The sequence below is a fragment of the Dipodomys merriami genome, unplaced genomic scaffold, assembly GCF_024711535.1.
Source record: "Dipodomys merriami isolate MVZ:Mamm:240054 unplaced genomic scaffold, mDipMer1.0.p SCAF_5, whole genome shotgun sequence".
NCBI classification, from domain to species: domain Eukaryota; kingdom Metazoa; phylum Chordata; class Mammalia; order Rodentia; family Heteromyidae; genus Dipodomys; species Dipodomys merriami.
This window is the reverse complement of record NW_027206068.1, coordinates 22,955,675-22,977,450: the sequence shown is the minus strand read 5'-3', so window position 1 is coordinate 22,977,450 and position 21,776 is coordinate 22,955,675. Positions and strand designations below refer to the sequence as shown.

Sequence of the window (21,776 nt, the reverse complement as noted above, 5' to 3'; positions counted from 1 at the left end):
CTCTTCTTTCTTTCTTTCTTCCACATTTGGTTCTTGCAAAGATTGTAATCATATATCAGATTTTAGCAACAAGGGAGATTTGCAGTATTTTGGGCTATGATCAAAAAATGCTGCAAATTTTCAGAGAACACCTATTTGTACTGAATCTAAGAATAAAGAAAACTGGGGCAATTCAGTTACATGGAAGTGACTGATAAGAGCCATTTAATAAAATGGCAAAGATTATTAGAGTTGATTGAAGAGCTTACAAATCAAGGGCTTTGAGGCAAAGGCTACAGGCAATGAGATCAAAAATTTCATGGTATAGGAGCGGAAAACATTTAGCAGTTATGTTTAAAACTATCTTGCTTTTTAACTCTTAAACATTTTATTTATGAATATCAAAACACTAAATTAACAGTCGCCAAATCTGATAGTCAATATTCTGTTCTCATAATATTCAAAATTGCAGGGTTATAAAATGTATTGCCCACTTCTTTCTTCTGGAAAACACTTGTTTCCTGAGCTTTCATAGCACTGAGAGAACTTGCAACCTTGCTCTTTCTGGTTGCACCTTCTCACTCTCCTTTCTTAGCTATTCCACTTCTTTTTCATGTGAAAGGTGTCTTAGGTCAGAGCCTCAGACTGTATTATCACCCTGTATACTCTTCCCCCTGATTTTTTATCTAGATATAGGGATAATTTTTAGATCATCCCCTGATTAGAGCTGTAAGCTCTGATCTAACTCTGAGCTCCATGCTTGTATATGCAAATGAGATGTGTCCACGATTTGCCTGAAATGTATCTACTATATAGCTTGCTAGTTTAGAATATCTGGGAAACCATAATGCTTTACTTTCTATTTACAGCTAATTCAATTGTTTTCAGAAAAAGCCTTCTACCTGGTACCAACAAGAAAATCAGGTAAACCGAATATCCTATCAAATTTTAATGTGATCCAATCTGATCATTTGAAATCATGCAGGTAATACTAATACTTCTTTTAGGAAAAGAAAAGACTGGTTCTTCAAATGTCACTCTCATAGCATTGGAGGAGAAGGAACACTGGTTTCATTATGATTTTATGCATGGACTCCCTCTTTGCTATTCAAAGTGTTGTCTATGGGCCAATACCACCATCTCCTGAGGTACTATTAGATATGCAGAATCCCAGGCTAACCACCAGGTTTACAGGACCAAAAATCTGAATTTTAACAAAATCGTTAGATAAGTCACACAAATCCGAGAAGCTCTACACAACTGCAATCTACTCAGCACAGACCGGGGTACAGCGTGTTCTACTGACAGTCAAATCAGTGCTACAATCGATATGGCTGACACCATTCTGTAAAATTTTGGTTGGTTGACTGGTTGAGTTTGGAATTTTTAGTCTTCACTACTTTTCCCAGTCTTGATAGTAGAATCAACTTCCACCACTTGTAGTAACCTTCCTTATGATGGATTTGATTGGAGCTGAGAAATCAGTTCAGCCCTTCGACTGACGAGGTCTTTGCCCAGTCTCTAACCCAAGCTTCTGTGGCTCAGGAAAGCTAATTCGTTGGCTATACTTCTGTTAGTTTTGTGGTATGGTCAAATTGCTATTGGCAATTTGATGAAGGAGCAAAGAAGTAACATTTTACTATGAACCTAGACAATGATATTGTTTATTTCATGTTTCTACCCATCTCCAAACTAAAGCCAAAGAGGCAATTTGGAAGATCATTAATCACCTTATTTTCCATCTTTTCTCTCTTTCTCTCTCTCAAAGCAAAGGCTTTTCTTTTCATTCCATTTATATCCATGTTTCTTCTTACTGATTCTAGCTAGGCTTCAATAGTTGCTCAGATGCTTTGCAAACTACAGAATATTGTATGAGCAGAGTCACTTTGGCTCAGATGGCATCAGGAAAAATCTTATCTCAATACAAAAGCCTAGCTTACTGGATTTGATCCAGAAATTCACACCATAGGGTCTTTGTGCTAGTCCTTTCTTTTGCTTGTTGAATAATAATTACATTTCTGAAAAATAGCAGAATAATCTTCTGACTACGTCTTGGAATTCCTTCTATAATGAATTTTGATGTCCCTTCAGAGAAATGAATGACTAGAACTGATGAGGGTAAAGATTTAATTTTGTTTCATACAGGTGAGAAAAAGATTGGAGCATTTTAAACATTTGCTCATCTCTCAGAAGCCCACATGTCACAAAGGAGCATCACACAACATCAAGGTAGCTAGATCAGGTGGGCAGCACTCACTGTCCATTACAATGTTACATTGTTGCATACCATGTTTTTCTACAACCATTACAATCTCATAGCAGTAATTTTAGGTCTAATTTTAAATGTCTGTGGAATCCTAGCATTTTTCACCATCTCTAAAGCTACCATGGAAGTCCAATCATAGCACGTGCTTTTTTTTCCCCACTAACTCCTACCCACCTCCAACCAATTCTCTATATAGCATCTCAGTGATCTTTCAAACAGTGAACTAAAAAAAAGATACATGTAATAACATTTGTACCCTATTTAAAGCAATCCCTAGACCTCAATTACAATTTGCAATTAAAATGTAGTTCATTCTATGATTTTTTGGACCATAGGATACTTCATTCATGGTCATTATTCTATTAACACTTTATTCTTTATTATTAACACATTATTCTATTAACACTTCCTGTTTGCTCCTGCCCTATGGCTTGTCCTGATGAACTCTTTGAACATTTATATCTAAGGTCAACTTTGTTTTTCAAGGGTGAACTTTTTAATACTGAATCATTAATCATTTCCTTTTGTGGCTCACTATACCATGACATTGTTTTTATGTTTAAAACGCTACATAAAAATGTCTGAACCACTTCTCTGTAACTTGATAATTGCCTATTTATCACATACCACCTACATCTCCCCAACAAATAAAATTTCAGAAATCAGTGAGATCTCTTCTAACGGTGTATTACCAGTACCTAGAAAACACTTGTACAAGTGTTCAGGTGCATTTGTTACATTTATGAATAAATGAGTGAATGAGGGAGTAAATGACTACTTGCAAGAACGTGGTAGAACAGAGAACCATACTGCTATGGGAACTTGGTATAAAAATTTAAGACTATAATCTGTAGTTTTAACAATCTTAAAATGGCCATATCATTTGATCTAGAAAATAATAAAGAGCAATCTTATATAATGTTTATCAAAGCATTATGTGGTATTTACTAGTATAAAATATTTTCAAAATTTTAGAAAAAAGTCATGTAATGTTTGGAGAACAGACACCATTTGCAATGAATATAAATACCATTAATATGGCATTAATATATTAATTAAATAACATTTTTATGATATAATAGTTGCACTATATGATACTTTATCTTAGTAAGAACAAAAAGATTACCAAAACAATGTAATTAATATTTATGTCCTATCTCTTTTGGTGAGTAAAAGCTTTCTTCCCTGATTCTTTATCTTTCCTGGGCTTAGCATTCAATTAAGCTGGCTAAGGAACATTCTAAATGCTAAGTGTCTCCTATATTTTTCTTTTGTTAAACCATTCACTTCCATATAACCACATTTTAATCTCAAGCATTGTCTTGAATACTGGGACACAAAGATGTGAACATCCTGGTCCCTGCCAAACCCAGACATAATAATTAATAAGGGACCAAATGTATATTCATTTTGAAAACAGAAACTTCAAAAGAAGTCTCAGTGTTAGAAGAATTTTCTTGTCAGCAACCATGACATCTTAACCACTAAACATATATGCTAAGTAAATACTTTGTAGGGACATTAGATCAGAAACAGCTGGCAGTTATGAACTGTCCATTTCACAAGGAGTGGAAACTTCATAATCAGAACTTGGGAGAACATTATTGGTGAGATAATTATTTGTGTGCTTAGCATAAATAAAATGTCTTTTTTGTTCATGAAATCCAGAGGCTTTTAGTGGTGTTGAGGGGGTCCCTATTAAATGCTAGAAAATGATTGTATCTTTTCTGAATTCCACTGGATTTTGTATTTTTAAAACTGGGTCAGGCAGAAAATCTGATATGTATTTCAAACATAGGTTTAAGAATTCATAACTACAAATTATTTGAGAGGATTGGTGGAAAAAAGAAATGTTAAAGAAATAAGTAACAAAGCGCTGAGCTTTCATGTTTATTAATTTTATTTTAATAATTTTTTTTGGTTCCAGTCCTGGGGCTTGAACTCAGGGCCTAGGGTCTGGCTCTTGATATTTTGTGCTCAAGAGTAGTGCTCTACAATTTCAGCCACAGCTCCACTTCTGGCTTTTCAAAGGTGAATTGGAGATAAGAATCTCACAGACTTTCCTGCCCAGGCTGGCTTCACATTGCAATCCTCATATCTCAGCCTACAGAATGGATTACAGCTGTGAGCACTGATGATTGGCTATTCTACTGATCACTAAGAATCTCTGAAGGAAAGAAATTGTGCTATTAATGTTTGTTTCTAAGCTGAGACACTTTAACCTTTTTTTTTTTTTTTTTTTGTAATACCAGTGTCCCCAAGACAGCTTTAAGTAGCTTCTGGACTTCGAGACTACCGGCAGTGCCATGTTAAAATTCTGGGCTATACATCCCCAAGGTCTCTTTCAATCATGAGAGTTTCAGCAAATGAAACTTTTCAGAGTGAAATAGTAAGTCATCAGTAAATACTGATTCATATCTATATTATGGATTAATGGATGCAGTAGTATGTCTTTGCTGTAAAAATTAAAGTAGTTCAAAATAATTGAAGTATTAATACTTTCCTTCTCAGTCTCTCTAGTAAATGGATGGTCACTCCTGACAATATAACCATAGCACTTCAAGCAGCTAAAAAACAAAAGAACAAACAGCAACAACAACAAAACACCAACTGACCAAATCTGCAGATGAGAAAGAAACTGCTAAAATCAAAGTCCCCTGAATCCAATTTCCAGGTTGAGGGATAAAGAAAGATACTTGGTTTGTTGGTACTGCTGTGCTTTTAGGAGCTGAGACTGGAGAGGAATCTCCTGAATGCAGGGTTTTCTCACTTGAATCTGAATTGGATGTTCATTAACAAAGCACCCAGCACCAATTTGCAATAGCCATTCTGAATTTTACGGGGACAATTTGGAGGCTGCAAACTCAAGCCTGACTTTGAACATGTGTTTGTTTATTGGCACTGAGATAGCACTACACCATTTAGTTATAATGACAGCAGAGGAAATCTAGATTAATATGAGAATCCATGTTTTGTCCTTCCTGCACACTTTTCCTAACAAGAGTAGGAATTAGGAATAGGTCAGAAGAACATCTGCTTTGCTAACTTTGATTGCGTGGGCAGGCAAAGGAATTTGCTTTTATAACACTGAAGTAACTTGGAATGCAGCAAAAATAAATGCACCTTCTGTCTCATGGAATGTTATTACAGTACGACGCTTTGCGAATGCTTGGTGGCATTTTCGAGCATTTCTTCTTCCTCTCATTTCTTTCTCAGCTCCATAATGCAATCCTCATGCTTTGAGCACTAGACTTCAAATGAGACATCTATTCAGAGCGTGTTCAGACAAAACGAGTGGTTTCCTTAGTAATGGCAACTATGTGAAAGCCTTCAGTACATCCCTCCAGCCAGCCAGGCTTCTTCCTGAGCTTGAGTTTCCTACTTTAGGCTCTCAGTGACCATTACATAGTTGGAGAATCCCCTCAACATCTCAACTGACCGAGCATTGAATATTCATTGCATTTCTAATAAAATGCACACTTCATAAAAGGTTGAGGATGTAAGAAGTACTTTTAACAATGAAAGCTAATTTGCTCAATTTCTGCCACAGGTCCAAAAAAGGAAAGAAAGAAAAGCAATTTCAGTCACGAGATATGAGTTGGTATTTTGTTCGATTATATTCTAAACATTTTCTCTACCGTAAAAAGTTAAGGCTGCCCTTTTATTTTTCTGCATATGCTTAAAAATTATTTCTTCTCCTGATTTGTCGGTTTTCTACATAACAATCACCAACCATCAAGCAAGCTTTGAAATTTTATTCTTTAGACAGACTACAAGTTTTGTGTTTCCATAGTTTCCAATGTATTGAAAGATAAAATAGTGAAGTAATTTTATGAACAGCAGTGATAAATCTTTTTGAATATGGATCAATTAATCCATTGGCTTAGTTAGAACAAAGCAAGATTTGGGGGAGAAAAGAGCTGATTTCTTTAGTGGGGTATTATACTTGTTCTTTCTTAAACACTGACTCATAAAAGATAGTCAAATATAGGCAACTATCCTGAGATTTAAAAAAAAATGTGAAAATAGCTTTAAAATAATACAAGTCAATATAATGCTTGCTGATGGCGGTATCTCATGCCTATAGTCCTAGCTCTTCAGGATTCAGATATTGAGAGGGTTCCTATTCAGAAGCTGGCCCAGGCAAAAAAATTACCAATAACCCATCTTAAGGAAACTGCCCTCAACGACAGCGCCTGCGCAGTAGGGGAGGCACCACCCAGTTCAGGCCCCGACGATACGAAAGAGGCCTCTAAGGAGCCAGACCATGCCATTTTCTCCTGTTCCTCCTGTGAACTTGGCTTTGTCAGTTCTGCTGGCAATAAATCTTCTCCTCTACATGACTTCTGTCCACGTGCTCTTTTGGGTTACTTTCTGCCTAGGTTACATTTTCCTTCTAGCCTTTACAATGATTTTTTTGGGGGGGAGGTCCGGTCGTGGGGCCTGAACTCTGGACCTGGGCGTTGTCCCTCAGCTCTTCAGCTCAAGGCTAGCACTCTACCACTTGAGCCACAGGGTCACTTCCGGCTTTTTTTCTATTTTGCTTATGTGGTGCTAGGGAATCGAACCCAGGGCCTCATGCATGCAAGGCAAGCGCTCTACCACTGAGCCACCTTCCCAGCCCATTTTTTTTTTTTTAAATGAAAGAAAGAAAACAATTGTTGCATCATGGCACATACTCTCATTCCCAGCTATGACAAAGGTTAAATACGAGGATCATGCTGCAGGCTGACCCAGGCATGAATGTGAGACTCTATTAAAAAAATAACCAAAGCACAAAGGGTTGGAGGTTTGGCTCCTGTGATACAGTACCCGCCTGACAAGTGCAAAACCCCGAGTTCACCCCTCAGTACTGACCCCCCCCAGTAAACAAAATATAATGCTTGCTTTTAGAGATAATAGTTTATAAATATCTTCGTAACACACCAATTATTCAATTAGGAGAATATAAATATAGAACAATATTTTGGATTTAGAAAAGCAGTTACAGCCAAATTAAGTATTCTACCATAAATTTGCTGTGTTAACCCAGCTCCAAATAAGCAAGCACAGGATGCAAAAGCTGCGTTACTGAATATGCAGAGAGAGGAGAATTAGGACCTGGAGTGATACCGGAAAGAGGAAAATACAGGTCTAAAGGTGTTTGACTTGTATACCAGCCCCTTTGTTAATGAATTTTACTTGACTATTCGTGGAAGCATAGTAGGATTGAAGCTGAATATAAGCAGTGTTTACCAAACGTCAGACACTTGTTGCAATCAACAAATACTAATTATTATTTTAGGCATTTTTATTATTTTGGCATACACAATTTTCACATTTACATACCAATACTTGTTTACATTATGAACTATCCCATTATATTTTACAGATAGCTCAAGGAAAATAATTTGTATGTCCCCAAACCACAGAAATAAGTATAACAAAAAAAAACAAGAAAATAACTAAATGTGCCACCAAAGAGAATATGCATCACTATCCTTATGAAAAGCTTTTTTCTTTTTTCATAAATTGCAATGGATTTCTTCTCAATTCTCTATGTAATCAAGAGAAGATATCTCTGATCCAGTTGGCTACGGACTGTGGCTAATTATCTCAAATAAGTATCAAAGCCTAACTTCGCTCTCATTTATGCTAATCTGCATGTCACAATTAAGGATTTAAAGATTTAATGATGCTATGCTTAAACACACTGCAACATTACTTTATTCTCATCAAATCTCTACTTAGAGTATATTCATGCATTTATTCAATAAGGTATTCAGATAAACTCTTCTGTGTTATGGCACTGGACTCAGTCTCTCATATTAAAGAACTTCTCCCCCCCCCAAAAAAAAAAATTGCATCCAAGATTGAGTCAACAGTGTGAAAGAGTGTTGGTCCAGTCAGGGGTGTGCCTGGCTATGAGTGAATTAGGAGGAACGTGACCGGTAGCTGGGAAGTTAAGAGCAATTGTGACACGTATGGTAAGAGACGATGAAGGTCTAGCAGCAGATGGAGAGCATGAGTCAAGAAAATTTGGGAGTAAAATTAGCAAGATTCACTAACTGAATGAACACTGAGTGTGAGGCAGAAGGAGCCTCAGCTATGCTGAATATCTCTGGGTAGTATTACAACAGGAAAAGAAAAGGAAAAAAAGACAGTTTAGAGGAGAGCCTAGAAAGTTTCAGAGTCTTAGAGTACAAGGTGCCCGGGGCCAGGCAAGCAGAGACGTTTTTAAGAGTTTGAGTAATCATATGCTACACATCGATATAAGGAGAGAATTGTATTTGCAGACAAAATGACGCAGGTGTGATAAAAAGAATGAGAGAAAACATTTGCAAGTTATTCATCTGACAAAGAACTAACATGCAGAGCATTTAAAAAACAAAAAACAAAAACCTAAAACAATCAGCGAACTGTGGGTGACTCACTCCTATAATTCTAGCTAAGGAGATTGAGACCTGAGGATAAAGATCTATAGCCAGCCCCAGCAGACAAATGCAAGAGACTTTGTCTCTAATTAACCAGCACAAAGCCAGAAAGGGAGAGATGGGTCAAAAGGTAGGGTGACAACCCTCAGCAAAGATTCTGAGAAAGTCTATAAGACAGATATCTCCAATTAAGTACCACAAAACCTTAAGTGGGAGCTGTGGTTTAACTGGTAGAACGCCAGACAAAGCCCAGGCCCCGAGTTCAAGTCCCCATACCACCCCTCCCCCCCCCCCACACACAGATTGCAGATTGCAAGAGGTCATGAGTTTAAGCCACAATATTGGCCAGGTATGCAGGAAAGTCTGAGAGACTCCAATTAACTACTAAAATAGCCAGAAGTGGAGCTGTGGCTAAAGTGGTAGAGTGCTAGCCTTGAACAAAAAAGCTCAAGGACAATGACCAAGCACTTAATAATCTAAGTTCAGTGCTAGTGGCTTATGTCTGTAATTCTTGCTACCTAGGTAGCTGAGATGTGAGAGTTGAGGTTCAAAACTATCTCAGGAAAAAGGGTCCCAGGGACTTTATTGCAAAAAACACTGGAATAGAGGCATGGCTTAAGTTGTAGAGTATCAACTATGAACAAAGGATAAAAGGAAGAAGTAAGTAGAAATAAAGGTTACATGACTTCCCTCATTTGTGGCAGCTACAATGTTCCTATAAATCTAGAAGTAAATACACTGGGTGATATGCAAGTGGTTACAAATGAATTAACAGAAGTATAGCAGACTCTAGGGAGAGCTCAAACAGTATATACATATATGTGTGTGTGTATTTTAAGAAAGACTAGGTCAAAGCCCAATGAAATCAGCACCAGAAAATAGGTATGTGCAAGAGGTAAGGAGGGACTAAGGTTACAGGAGTACACAAATGAAGGATGAGGGGGGACAAAGAAATCAAGAATTCATTTATATACAACAAAATTAAGAAAAGGGAAGGGTTGAGTTTAAGGGGGATGAGAATGTTAAAGTGGGTGACTGTGATCACGATTCATTGTTTAAAGATAAAATTAAAAAGAAAAACCCAGATCCTGAAACAAATGGATCTATGACTCTCCCCACCACCCCAAAAAAAGTAAGTAGAAAGAAATGGTATATTTGTGGTAAATTTGATAAGCTCTTTTGAAGAAATACCTTGAGAGGATAGAGATGGAAAAAGAGGTAACATTAATGATTAAAAAGAGTACTGCTATCATTTTAGTAGGGTTAAAACTTAGCACGTGTGGGTTGTGTGGAACTGTATGAACCGCAGGAAAGGGCTAGGGGTAAGACTAGTGGGAACAAATTCCTGAGCATACAAAAGAAGATGGTTTTGAGAGAAGAAAGAGAATATTGAGATTAGCAATGAAAAACAGACTCATTTTATGACACTATGAAAGAATGATGAGTTTGCACAAAGATAAGGTAATAGAGTGTCAAGTTGCAAAATTAAAGAAGTTCAGCTCTACAAGCCTAAATCCAATAAAACTTAAATCAACAAAATTTCCTTAAAAATGCTGATGAGTGAAAAGAGAGATGGTGGGGTGAATACAGTCATGATACTCAATGTATATACATGAAAACTGAACTGGACTAAGGAACATGAGAAGAGGGGTAGGAATGGAATTAGATAGAGCTAGGGAGAGATGACTAAGATGCATTTTATACATAAATTGACAGGAAAAACTAAAACACCTTCATGCAAGTGTTAAAAAAAAAACCAAAAAGAATAGTCAGTGACTATTAGTAGTCAGTAGATATCTCAGGCCTATAATCTTAGCTACTCAGGAGGCTGAGATCTATAGAGTGCAGTTTAAGCCAGCCTGGGCAGCTGAATTATAAGACTCCACCTCCAAAGTAACCACCAAAATTTCTGGACTAGAGACTTGGCTCAAGTTGGCTATAAGCCATAAAGCTAAGCAAGAGTTCCAGGCATTCCTTGGGGCAAACAGACACATAAAAGCATGTATATCAGGAACAGTGTTCTCAATTAGCCAAGTGGGTAACTTATGATGATCAAGGCAGAATCAAGTTCAAGACTTTTGAAGCAGAGGAATTCAATTACAAAGATAACCAAGAGGATGTCCCTGGGAATGGACTTTGAGGTGAAAGAGGGAATTGGTTTGCATGTACGGAGATTTAGTAATTGGTATCTAGTCTTAGAGACTTTGAAATTCCTCAGTATTTTATCAGTAGTACAGATGAAAAAGCATATTGTTTGACAGACATCATGCCTTGAAGCTAGGCAGAGGTAAGTAGATAGTAGCAAATGAGGAAGGTAAAGAGTTATGTGTGCCGCTTGGAAGAATAAAATAATTAATGGATGTGATTGGTATTGGGAAGCCAGAGGAAATGCAAGATCATAATACCATCATAATGCACATGTATATGTGCATACATACAACTCACTCAGCTCTGAGAGAAACTGAGTGGCTACAGGCAGAGCTCGACTGACAAAAATTCTCAAGTCCTGAAAGGAAAGTAGACTTCAGTTAAGGAAGGCAACGGAAGGGTGTATCTGGGAAAAGGTTGAAACGATAGCAAATGTGCTTACAAATGCATAAAAGGAAATGTGAAAAGAACCAGTGGGATTCCCATAGTTGTAGTAGAATACATTAGGCTTGTAAAATTGAGCTGCAGATTACAATTTGTGGCTAAACAATTCCCCATGGTGTCAATGTAGGTAGAAGATAAAGGGCTCTCACCTATTCAGCCCTCTTTACTAGTTGTAATAAATGGCTTTTTCTTTCTTTCTCTTTATTTTTAAAATTTTTACTATTTTATCATTACCATTTTATTATTATTGTTGTGATTGCTATTAGTATTCTGGCTTAGTGCTAGGATTTGGGGTACTAACTTTTTAAATCATATTTTTATTATCTTCCAGAAGCTATACAAAGGAGTTGCCACTCATCAAAGCAGTATATGAATACAATGCATCTTGATCAATGTCACCCTTTTCATCATTCCCTTCCCCACCCCAACGTTACCTTTTCCTTAGATTTTCTTAATTTTTTAGAACATACATTGGATTTTATGGCTTTTATGACATCTTCCTCTCTTCATTTGTCTACCCCTCCCTTTGATCCTATACCGTCTTTTGAGTTTCTGTTTCTTGGTGTTTATTTTGTTGGACTGTAAGTTGGCTTTTCTAAGGAAATACACCATTTGAGTTCAACCCCAAATCTACCATATTTTGGTTAATGCATTTGTGTATGTTTGGATGCCACCCCACAGTGCTGAAAAGGAAGCTTCGTCCACTGGTGGTGAAAATGTAAACTTGTTCAACCAATCCGGAAAGTGGTATGGAGGTTCTTAAAAAACAAACCAAAAACAACAACAACAACAACAAAAACCCATAGAACTACTCTATGATCTGGCAATTCCATTCTTTAGCATTTATGCAAAAGATAACAGGAAAGTCCACCATACAATCATGTTCACTAAACCACTCTTCACAATAGCAGGGTATGGAATCAGTCCAGATGCCTTAGGAGACAACTGGATCAAGCAAATGTGGGATATACACACAATAGAACTGTACTCAATTACAGAAAAAAATGATATTATACCACTTGCAAAGCATAAAAATAAAAAAAGGAAAGACCTGAAAGAAAGATCATGTTAACTGATACAAGTTAGGCCCAGAGAAACAAAGGATACATGCTTTCATATATGAAAGCTGGAATCAATTTGTAAATGAATAAGTGAATGATTTTCATTCTTGAAACACTTTCCAACACTAAAAGGAAAAACTATATGATTGATGAGTAAAAGATTAAGCAAAGAATTTTAACTCTGGGCTTCCTATACTGTCCATCAATAAAGAAAGAAAATCAGGTGAGAATGATAACAACCACCTTTGTTTTCCCATCTAGTAGAAGTCAAGTAAAGATGACATAAAATATTCATGAAATTCAAATGATCCTTTAATATCTACAAGGTTTAATACAACCTGATAGCTAAGTAATTTACAGACAAAAATAAGTTTTCTTTCTTGCTCACAATCACTGCCTTTGCCACTTACTAATAATTTTTATTTACCAACTTCTATAAAAGAATATACATCAAAGCAAAAAAATTTTTGAAAAAGAATATTAAGCTATAAGAAAAGTGCTCACGTAGCCCATTTGGATTCTTAATTTTTGCCTACAATTTATATGAACTCACATGCCATATTGGCTCTTAGAATTTACTCTTTGTTGAGAACTTAAGATGAATCTTAGTAGTTAATTGAATTCAACTGTATTCATTAAGGAATAATGAAAGAAGAGGAAAAAGATGAAATCACCAGCAAAGAACAAAGGCCGGTCAAGAGACGCATCCAGTTCTCTCCTAATAGAGAGCTCTGAAATGAATAACCTCAAGTTCAACTCAAGCCACTGAATCTGATGAAATCCATCTTTTTGGAGTGACTTGCATGATTTATTCTTTTAAGTAAATGATACTGGAGTAAATAATCACACAAAATATATACTCATACGCAATAATCTTTTAATATAGAAAGTATACTGATTAAAAAATACAAGCACTATAAGACATAGTTTCTGCTCTCAAGTCACTTATTATCTAACTTGAAATACACGATGATGCAAGATAAACACTATAATAAAAAGAAAATTAAATGTGCAATGAAATGAAAAATACTCAGTTGGAGGGAGGGCGTCTTAAATGATATGCATTTTCTTTCACAGATATGTAGTAGTAGTATGCTCACAGAAGACATAAGCACATAAGTACAAAATGCAAGCTGAGTAGAGGAAATGAGGAGCTGAGATTTGTTGAGGGAGGGGATGTACTGGGAGTGAGAAAGAGGCGGCAGTGGTTAGGGGAGCATCTCCACGTCAGCATGCCAATGGGGATATGAGAGTCAGCCTTAAAAATCACACCAATGTCTGTCCAGTTACAGCAAGTATGTGACTTTTTAGCATACTTGGCCAAAATTTCAGCTTCCTGATCTGCTAATGAGGCTAATATTTCTCTAAGTAAGAGGGAGAACTGAATGGCAGAATTCATGAAAATTTCTAACACACTACTTTGTACAAAATGAGTGTTCAAAAAATGGTCAATGATTGTCATTTTTGCTATTATTTCTATTTTAATTATTAAATGTTTAAATAACTGAATATTATCAAGAAAGTTAAGTATTTTGTCCAAGCAAAATAACTCTAATTAGAAAACTAAAAAATTGCTATGGGAGAATTCATACATTATTTAAAAGTAATAAAAGTAATAGTTATTTCTGATTACTAAATCAATATACATTGACTATAAAATGTTTGTGAAGTTAAGATACAGAAAAAACTTATCTTCCTAGTGTTATATTTAGTGTTTAACATTTATTTACAGAGTACAACTTACAAACTATGTGCAAATTGGTCTTGCTATTTATCTATTTACCTACTGTACTTCTAGTTTTCTCTTTAGGACACAGCATCTAACAGTATTGCTCAGAATAGCCCAAACTACTGGGCTCAAATGACCCTCCTGTCTCAGCATCCCAATAGTTATAAGTGTAGAGCACTGTGCCCAGCTACTTGCAATGTATTAAATACTTTTGCATTTTATCAATCTAGATCATACCACACAAGAGAAAATAATACATATTCTGTCTTGCCTATCGGGGGTAATCTTAACAGTATCTTTTTGTTGTTGTTTCCAAATGTAGTTGGCAGGTTCAGAGAAAAGACAAGATGATAAACTACTGGTATTTAAAAGATAAAAGAGACAAAGGACAGGAATCTCAGAAAGAAATGGAGAAAGGAAGATCCATCCCCTAAGTATCTAACATCTTATTTTTGGTTGCAATTTTCCTTTAATGATGAAATTACTTTTGTTTTTAAATGGAATCTTTTCCTTCATTACAAATAGCCCTCATAGGGAAAGAGTAACAAAGTTTACAAGAAATGTACTCATTACCTTACTTATGTAACTGAAACCCCTCTGTACATTACTTTGACAAAAAAAAAAATTGAAAAAATTAAAAACCCCAGTAAGGCTGGTTGCAGGTGGCTCACACTTGTAATCCTAGCTACTCAGGAGGCTGAGATCTGAGGATCACGGTTCAAAGCCTGCCCAGGCAAGAAAGTCCATAAGAGCCTTATCTCCAATTAACCACCAGAAAACCAGGAGTGGCACTGTGGCTCAAGTGGTAGAGTGCTTGTCTTGCATTGAAGATCTCAGGGATAGAGCCCAGGCCCAGAGTTCAAGCCCCACAACAGACCAAAACCAAAAACAAAAACAAAGAAAAAAACACAGTCAGTTACCACTGGGGGAAAATATTCTAACAACCAGCTTTTTTATGTTACGTTTCTAACTTAATTGAAGGCTGATCTATTACCACAATTAGAGTATAAAGGACAATGCCACAGAAGACTTTCTTAGAACTATGTCAGTCCCTCACGACCAGTACTCCATCACAGACACTCAGCATTGTGAGCCTATCAACTCATCTTTCTCACTAGGCACTACATTTCTTCTAAGTTGTATTTTTCAATTCGTGACAGCAATAAAAATTCTGTCATCAACACTGAACAACCATAACTATATAAAAGCACCCACTGTCTAGCGCATAAAATCCATTCTTTAAAAAAAAACAGTATTTTATTTGTAGCATCCCTGGTTGCTGACTACATTGAATTGGTTGGCACAGCCATCAATCAAGCATTCATTTATTTTACAAATGAATATTGAGTGCCTTGTGCAAAGGAAAAAGTCTTGGTTCTGTAAGCAGAACTGAGTTCAAATTTTAGCCCCATTATTTCATAGTTTTGGGACACTGGGCCAATAAACTGATTTTTTTCAGGCAAGATTTTTACATTGTCTGATAGAAAAGAAATATATAAATATGTTCACATTTAGTAAGGATGGGGATTAAATAACTTAAATAACTTCCATAACATACAAATTTATGTTAGTGTTCAACAAATGCTTTCTCTGTTTTTCTTCATTGTTAGAGGTTATTGGCATAATAAGAAATACACTCCTTCAGGGAGAATTTTACAAATTAAAAAGGGAAAGAGGTAACATTTTAGAAACAATGTTAAGACCAGAAAAGTGGCAAGTCATAAGTGGAAAAGAAAACAATTCCAGAGAAGATGGCTGGAGTTGGAGCTAGAACAACTTATTTAAGAGCACATAACATAGCTGGGTGCAGTGACACACACCTGTAATCCTACTTATTCAGAAAGCTAAAACCAACAGGGTTCAAAGCTGGTCCAGGAAAGAGAGTCCATAAGACTTCATCTCCAACTGAGCATGGTTCAAGTGGTAGTGGTAGAGTGCCACCTATGAGAAAGAAGGCCAAGCAAGATCACAGACATTCATGTACACAAGGATTAAAAATATGAGTCTAGTACTGTTGACACACATACACACATGTACACACAAAGAATAAAATGTAAGTATGTAAGTCAAGGTCTGTTGACTATCTCTCTCTCTCTCTCTCTCTCACACACACACACACACACACACACACACAGACACACACACACACACACACACATAGCAAAAAGGACATTACAAAGGGGAGCCAGAACAAAATGATGGTGGTAGTAGAGAAGAATGAAGAGGAAGAGCAGTCAATTCGGATGACAATGAACACAATGAAAATAATGTCAAAAATGCTATCAAATAATATATATGTCAGTCTTCCTGTATTTCGTGTATTTTCTAAACTCTGTTATATAGTAACCACTTTATTTCTCATAACAGTCCAAGGAGGAAAATGATATGTCAAGTTGAGACTTAAGCTAAGATGCATAGACAATACTTAACAGTGATGATACTTAGCATAATGCTCAGGTTCACAGACCTAGAAAGTGACAAGCTAAGGATTCATTCAGTCAGTCAGTCCATCCCCAGGACCTTTAATCTACAAATTGCCTACAGTATTTCTCTAACAAAAGCACTCAGGTAAATAAGGCCCAGGATGAAATAGCCATAAATCAATAACTTCAGCCACTAACTCAGTTTACCTCTGCATTCTCTCATTTTTTGATAATGAGCAAGGAAACCTTCTCAATGTAACTTAAAGGTTAATTATTCATATATGTTTTTAAACAATTCCAATGTATTTAGTTATTTATTTATTGGTTTTTAAATAATTTCAATACATGTTCATTAAGACTGACTACTCATTTGCAAATTGCTGCATCTACTACAATATAGTTAATATGCACACCTGTGAAATTCAGTATATTTACAATGTGTAGTTTCTTGTAGTTTTAGCAGACTCTCAATAAAGAAATGAGAAAATAAAGAAAAAAAACAGGAAGAAAGGAAAGAACATAAGGGTTAAACTAGAGGAAAGAAAACAGAAGAAGTAAATACAGATCTGTCCACTAACCCCTAGATTATAGGATGACCCCTAGATTATAGAAATATTGAAAGTCCTAAAGGTTGTGTGCTTGGATATCTTGTTGAAGCTATGTATAACACAAGTATAAAACATAGTCTCTTGACCTAGAGCATTGTGGTTCTAAGATTCATGGTTCTTACCTGGTTCGATATTTCATTGTAGATATGATTATAGATCACTATAAATGTGATACCTAAACAAAATTTTCACATATCTCTTGGTAAAGCCTTTTATATTTCTAAAGGATGATCAACTTCTCTGTTAAGTGAGAGAGCACACAAAAAATATACTAATTCTAGTAGAAGCTTTCTGTAGCAGTTTGAAAACCACAGCCAAAGAAAAAAATCCTTCTTTTCATTAAATGTCACTTATTGTCTTTCTCCCACAAGTGAAATTTCATTGTAAGGCGCTATGATATAGTGGTTTTTTAAAAAATGCAACAAGGCACGGTGGTTTACATAGATAATCTCAGCTACTTGGGAGGCAGGGGCAGGACAATCGAATTTGAGGACAACTGAGACAAAGTTAACAAGACTGCCTAAAAATAAATAAAATAAATATTAAAACAAAAGGAAAACCACAGGGCTGAGGTGCTTGCCTAGAAAATGTAAGATCCTGAATCCAATTCCCAGTACTGAAAAAAATTAACTTAAAAAATAAGATGAAATAGTACTCAATTATAATAAAATTAAAACTTAAATTTTCTTTTTTTCTGAATAAGAATGAAATTTAAAATACCAGGTATATTTTTAGTTTCATTTAAAAATCATGGTGGCTGGGAAGATGGCTCAGTGGTAGAGCGCTTGCCTTGCATGCATGAGGCCATGGGTTCAATTCCTCAGCACCACATAAGCAAAAAGAAAAAAGCCAGAAGTGGCGCTGTGGCTCACGTGGTAGGGCGCTAGCCTTGAGCTGAAGAGCTGAGGGACAGTGCCCAGGCTCAGAGTTCAGGCCCACTACTGGACCCAAAAAAAAAAAAAAAATAGTGAAACCATAAAAATCATGGTGTACCAACGCAATGGTTTAAAATGCATATTAACAACTTCATTAACATATTTTATTAACATTGTTGAGAAGAATGGAATATGAAGATTAATACTCACAAGTGATACAAGATACTAGGTTGAAATGAACTTTACTACTTGGTGGGGGAGAGGAGGCGGAGGTAGAGAAAGTGGGAGAAACAAGGGAGGAGGTAAGAGTGTTTGACAAGAATTGTACTCATTTCCTTACTTAACTAACTACTCTGTGCATCACCTTCACAATAAAAGAAAAAAGAAAAACCGTGGGAATACTTTATCATGTATTTGATTGAGCATCACAACTTATCTTCTGTTATGAAAATGTATTATAATTGGTTTGCTTATAGGTTTTTCCAATTATATAACCAATACTAATCAACCAAAATGAAATGTTTAAGGAATCATAGTATAAAGGGAAATTTTATGCTTCACATTATCACAACCTTAATTCTTCCATGTGTAGTAATGAGTCAGGAAAAAGTTGAAATGATTGAAATATTAAAAACATTAGAAGTGAAGGAAGTATAATTAGAGGGAAAGAAGAATGATTATCACAGTTAATATGTTATACATATTAAATTATATGTAGACACTCCAACACAGCATCCCTGGTGATGAGCTTGATCCCTAATCTCCCTAGACTTCCCTCTGTGACTTCTGAATAAACACTTTAGTAAAGTACAAAGTGCTTTTAGGTAAAGCGTTATTAGCTAAAGGAAAAACATCACTTTATTTTAAATTGATCTTTATTCAAAACATTAGTAACCACTTAAATGACTTTTTAATATTAAAAAATAAGTGAAACATGTCTGTAACTCCAGAACATGGCAGGCTGAGGCAGGAAGACAGAAAGTTTGAGGCCCACCTAGGCTATATACTAAAACCCACCTAAACATATGAACATGAATAAATAAAATCATTTGGTAGCTTTTTACTGAAGAAAATAATTGATGAAAATATTTACAGAAAATAATTATGGTTAGAACAATGCTACTGTTTTTAAATTTCCTACCTATTATGATTATAACTAAACTACTAGCCTATGTTATTTCAAGATATACTTAAGAACTATTAGATATGAAGCTTTTTTCTTCTTCTTCTAACGAATGACATTTCTTTTTACTCCACTAGAGGGTAGTCTTTCAAAACTAGGGCTGGGTTCATGAATCTAGCCTGGTTTTTGACCTGATAATAAATTAATCTTCATATTCCATTCCTCTCAAAAATTTTAATGAAGTATGTTAATGAAGCTATAAATATGTATTTTAAAACTACTTTCATCTTTTCATAAATGTTCTTTGAGATATGCATACAACTACACTTTTTCTGTGTTTTCCAAATTTCTGGTAAATCCAAAAAGTGTTTTACATATATGCCTCAAGAGGACAGTTTCTAGTTAAAATCCATTCAGAGTCAATAGGAATAAGATTAAAGAAAAATAAATTTTAAGGACCTAATGGTTTTATAGTAGAAATATTCCCAAAGTAAATCATACATGGTGAAAACCACATACACACATACACACACAAGTGCACACAAATACACACAGAGACAACATTAAACATATCCATTCATCTATGGCTGTGATATTTATTGCATCATGTAGAAGTGAGTCAATATAACTGACTACATATTTTTGAAAATGTCCCTGTATATACATGCCAGCGTTGTAAAGTAATAAAGAAGCAACATTATTAATATTATTCAAATCTGATCAGCCCAGATAAAAATAAAATAAAAGAAAGAGAGAGAGAGAACAAAAGAAAAAAAAAGGCCAAGAGAAAAGAGCATTGCTGGATAGAAGTGCTCATGTATTAAATGAAGTAGGAACTTCAGAGAATGCCACACAAAACAGTTTGGGGCTTGCTCTGCTCAAATCACACAGCCACTGCTGAACTTCACAGAGCAGGACTCCGAGGCATAAGTCTCTACCAGGTGTTTTTAAGATTTGGGAAATCCTATTAATAGTAGCTAGTCTGCCTATTTTCAGAGCAAAAAATAAATAAATAAAAGTTTCTCTCAATGATTGATATCACTCAAATGGGAAAACTTGTCAAAAATTTCCAACATTCCCTTGAAGGAATTTTTTTTAAAAGAAAGAAAGAAAAAGAAACAAAATGATTCCTAGGAAAATCTGCGAGCCTGTTTCATTTATTTGTACCCTGAACGGCAGTGTCATAGAACTGACAGGTTGCTTCAGCCAACCAGACTGGAGCAGCTGCGTGTGCTACATCTTGGCAGTCGGAAGCGATTGGCTCCTCTCTGGGGAGTGGAGGGTGTTCAGTTATTAATGACCGCTGAGCAGGCAGCACCATGTCAGTGTGACAACTGATCTGGTGAACGATGCACCACTAACCACCATGGAAACGAGGAGAAGGCAAGCCAGCTCGAACGCTCTCTCTTCACTGGATTGAGAGTCTCACGCCTGCCGACCCAGAGTTCTGGGGGAAAGAAGGAATCCTTGCTGCAGCCTCTGGCTTCCTGTGTGTTGTAGAATCCAGAGATCCGACTGTGTGCATGTGTCCCCAGCTGTAGTACATATTTGTGTGTACTTTATTACACACGCAAGCACACGCGCACACACATATGCACCGACTTACTTCCAGGCAAGAAGACAGACATGTGATTATCTGAACTGGAGGGACTGAGGAATTCAGCACGCAGGGACCCCGGAGGTAGCCCAGCACGGAAACGGCTTTTGCAAGGTAAGTTTAAATCTACTCATCTATTTAAATGTACTCTTTTTGGTTGCTGTATGTGTGCTCGCTTTTTCTTTTAATACATATATATATATATATATATGTACTTAAAATTCTCCATTGATGTGTACTCCCTGTCTGAATTCTCAGAGCATTTTTCTTTACATTTTACTTTAGAGGAGAATTTCACATGCAACACCCGCCTCCCGCGTCCCCCCCCCACCCCCCCAGCCGCCTCAGGCTCTGTGTGTGCCTAGCTGTGTTTGTGGAATTCTCCAACATGCTTTTTACTAGCTTGAATGCCAATCAGAGGATGTGAGTGGGAGAGGAAAAAAAAAAAGCAGTGCTGGGGGAGGAGAAAAGAGGAGGGAGAGAAGAGAAGGGGTCAATGGAGAAGAAGAGGGAAGGAAAGGGAGAGACAAGTGAGGGAGAGAAGGAGATCGGCCCAGGAAAAGAGAGAAGGGGGAGGGGGGCTGGGAGGAGGGTGAGTTCCCTTTTTCTTCACATGATTTGTAAGGAAAAGCAGATCACATATCTTTCTGTGTTTTGAAACGGTTCTGCCTAATGGGGGCATTTTTGTTCCTTTTCACCCCATGGATGGAGATTACCGCAAATGCTGTTGTCTGTCAAGGGTGAAAACCACTAACCAGAGTAGGGGAATGAGAATATCACAGTTATTGAATTTCTGCCAGGCTACATCTTACTGATTGGGGTAAATGACTTCCCTTTAATAACATCCCCTCACCCGCTGATCCAAGGGGACAGAGCAAATGTCTGATTGCAAATGCAGCTGGAACTGCCACACTAGGTAAAAAGATCCCAGGAACCCAAAGAGTTCTAATCTTCTTTGGTAATTAACAGGATCGCAGCAGGACGGCTTTAAAGTACATTTCCTATTTAAGAAGACTGTTTGTTCAAACCAACTGCAATATTCCCTTTGCTGTTATTGAGCTGGGTGGCTTAATCCGCGTCTTAATTTATTCATTTTTAACAATATGTCCT

General features: G+C 36.4%; 2 protein-coding genes across 5 annotated transcripts in view; one reads left to right on the top strand and one right to left on the bottom strand.

The window, feature by feature from the left end:
* Immp2l (inner mitochondrial membrane peptidase subunit 2) overlaps positions 1–21,776 on the bottom strand; it is an 864,225-nt gene that overhangs the window by 397,531 nt on the left and 444,918 nt on the right. The window lies entirely within an intron of this gene.
* The window catches only part of Lrrn3 (leucine rich repeat neuronal 3), a 34,656-nt gene continuing 33,270 nt past the window's right edge, over positions 20,391–21,776 (top strand). Inside the window, exon 1 of the mRNA XM_069996184.1 lies at positions 20,391–20,780. The gene's annotated coding sequence lies outside the window, so the exon portion shown is untranslated. The remainder of the gene's footprint in view (positions 20,781–21,776) is intronic.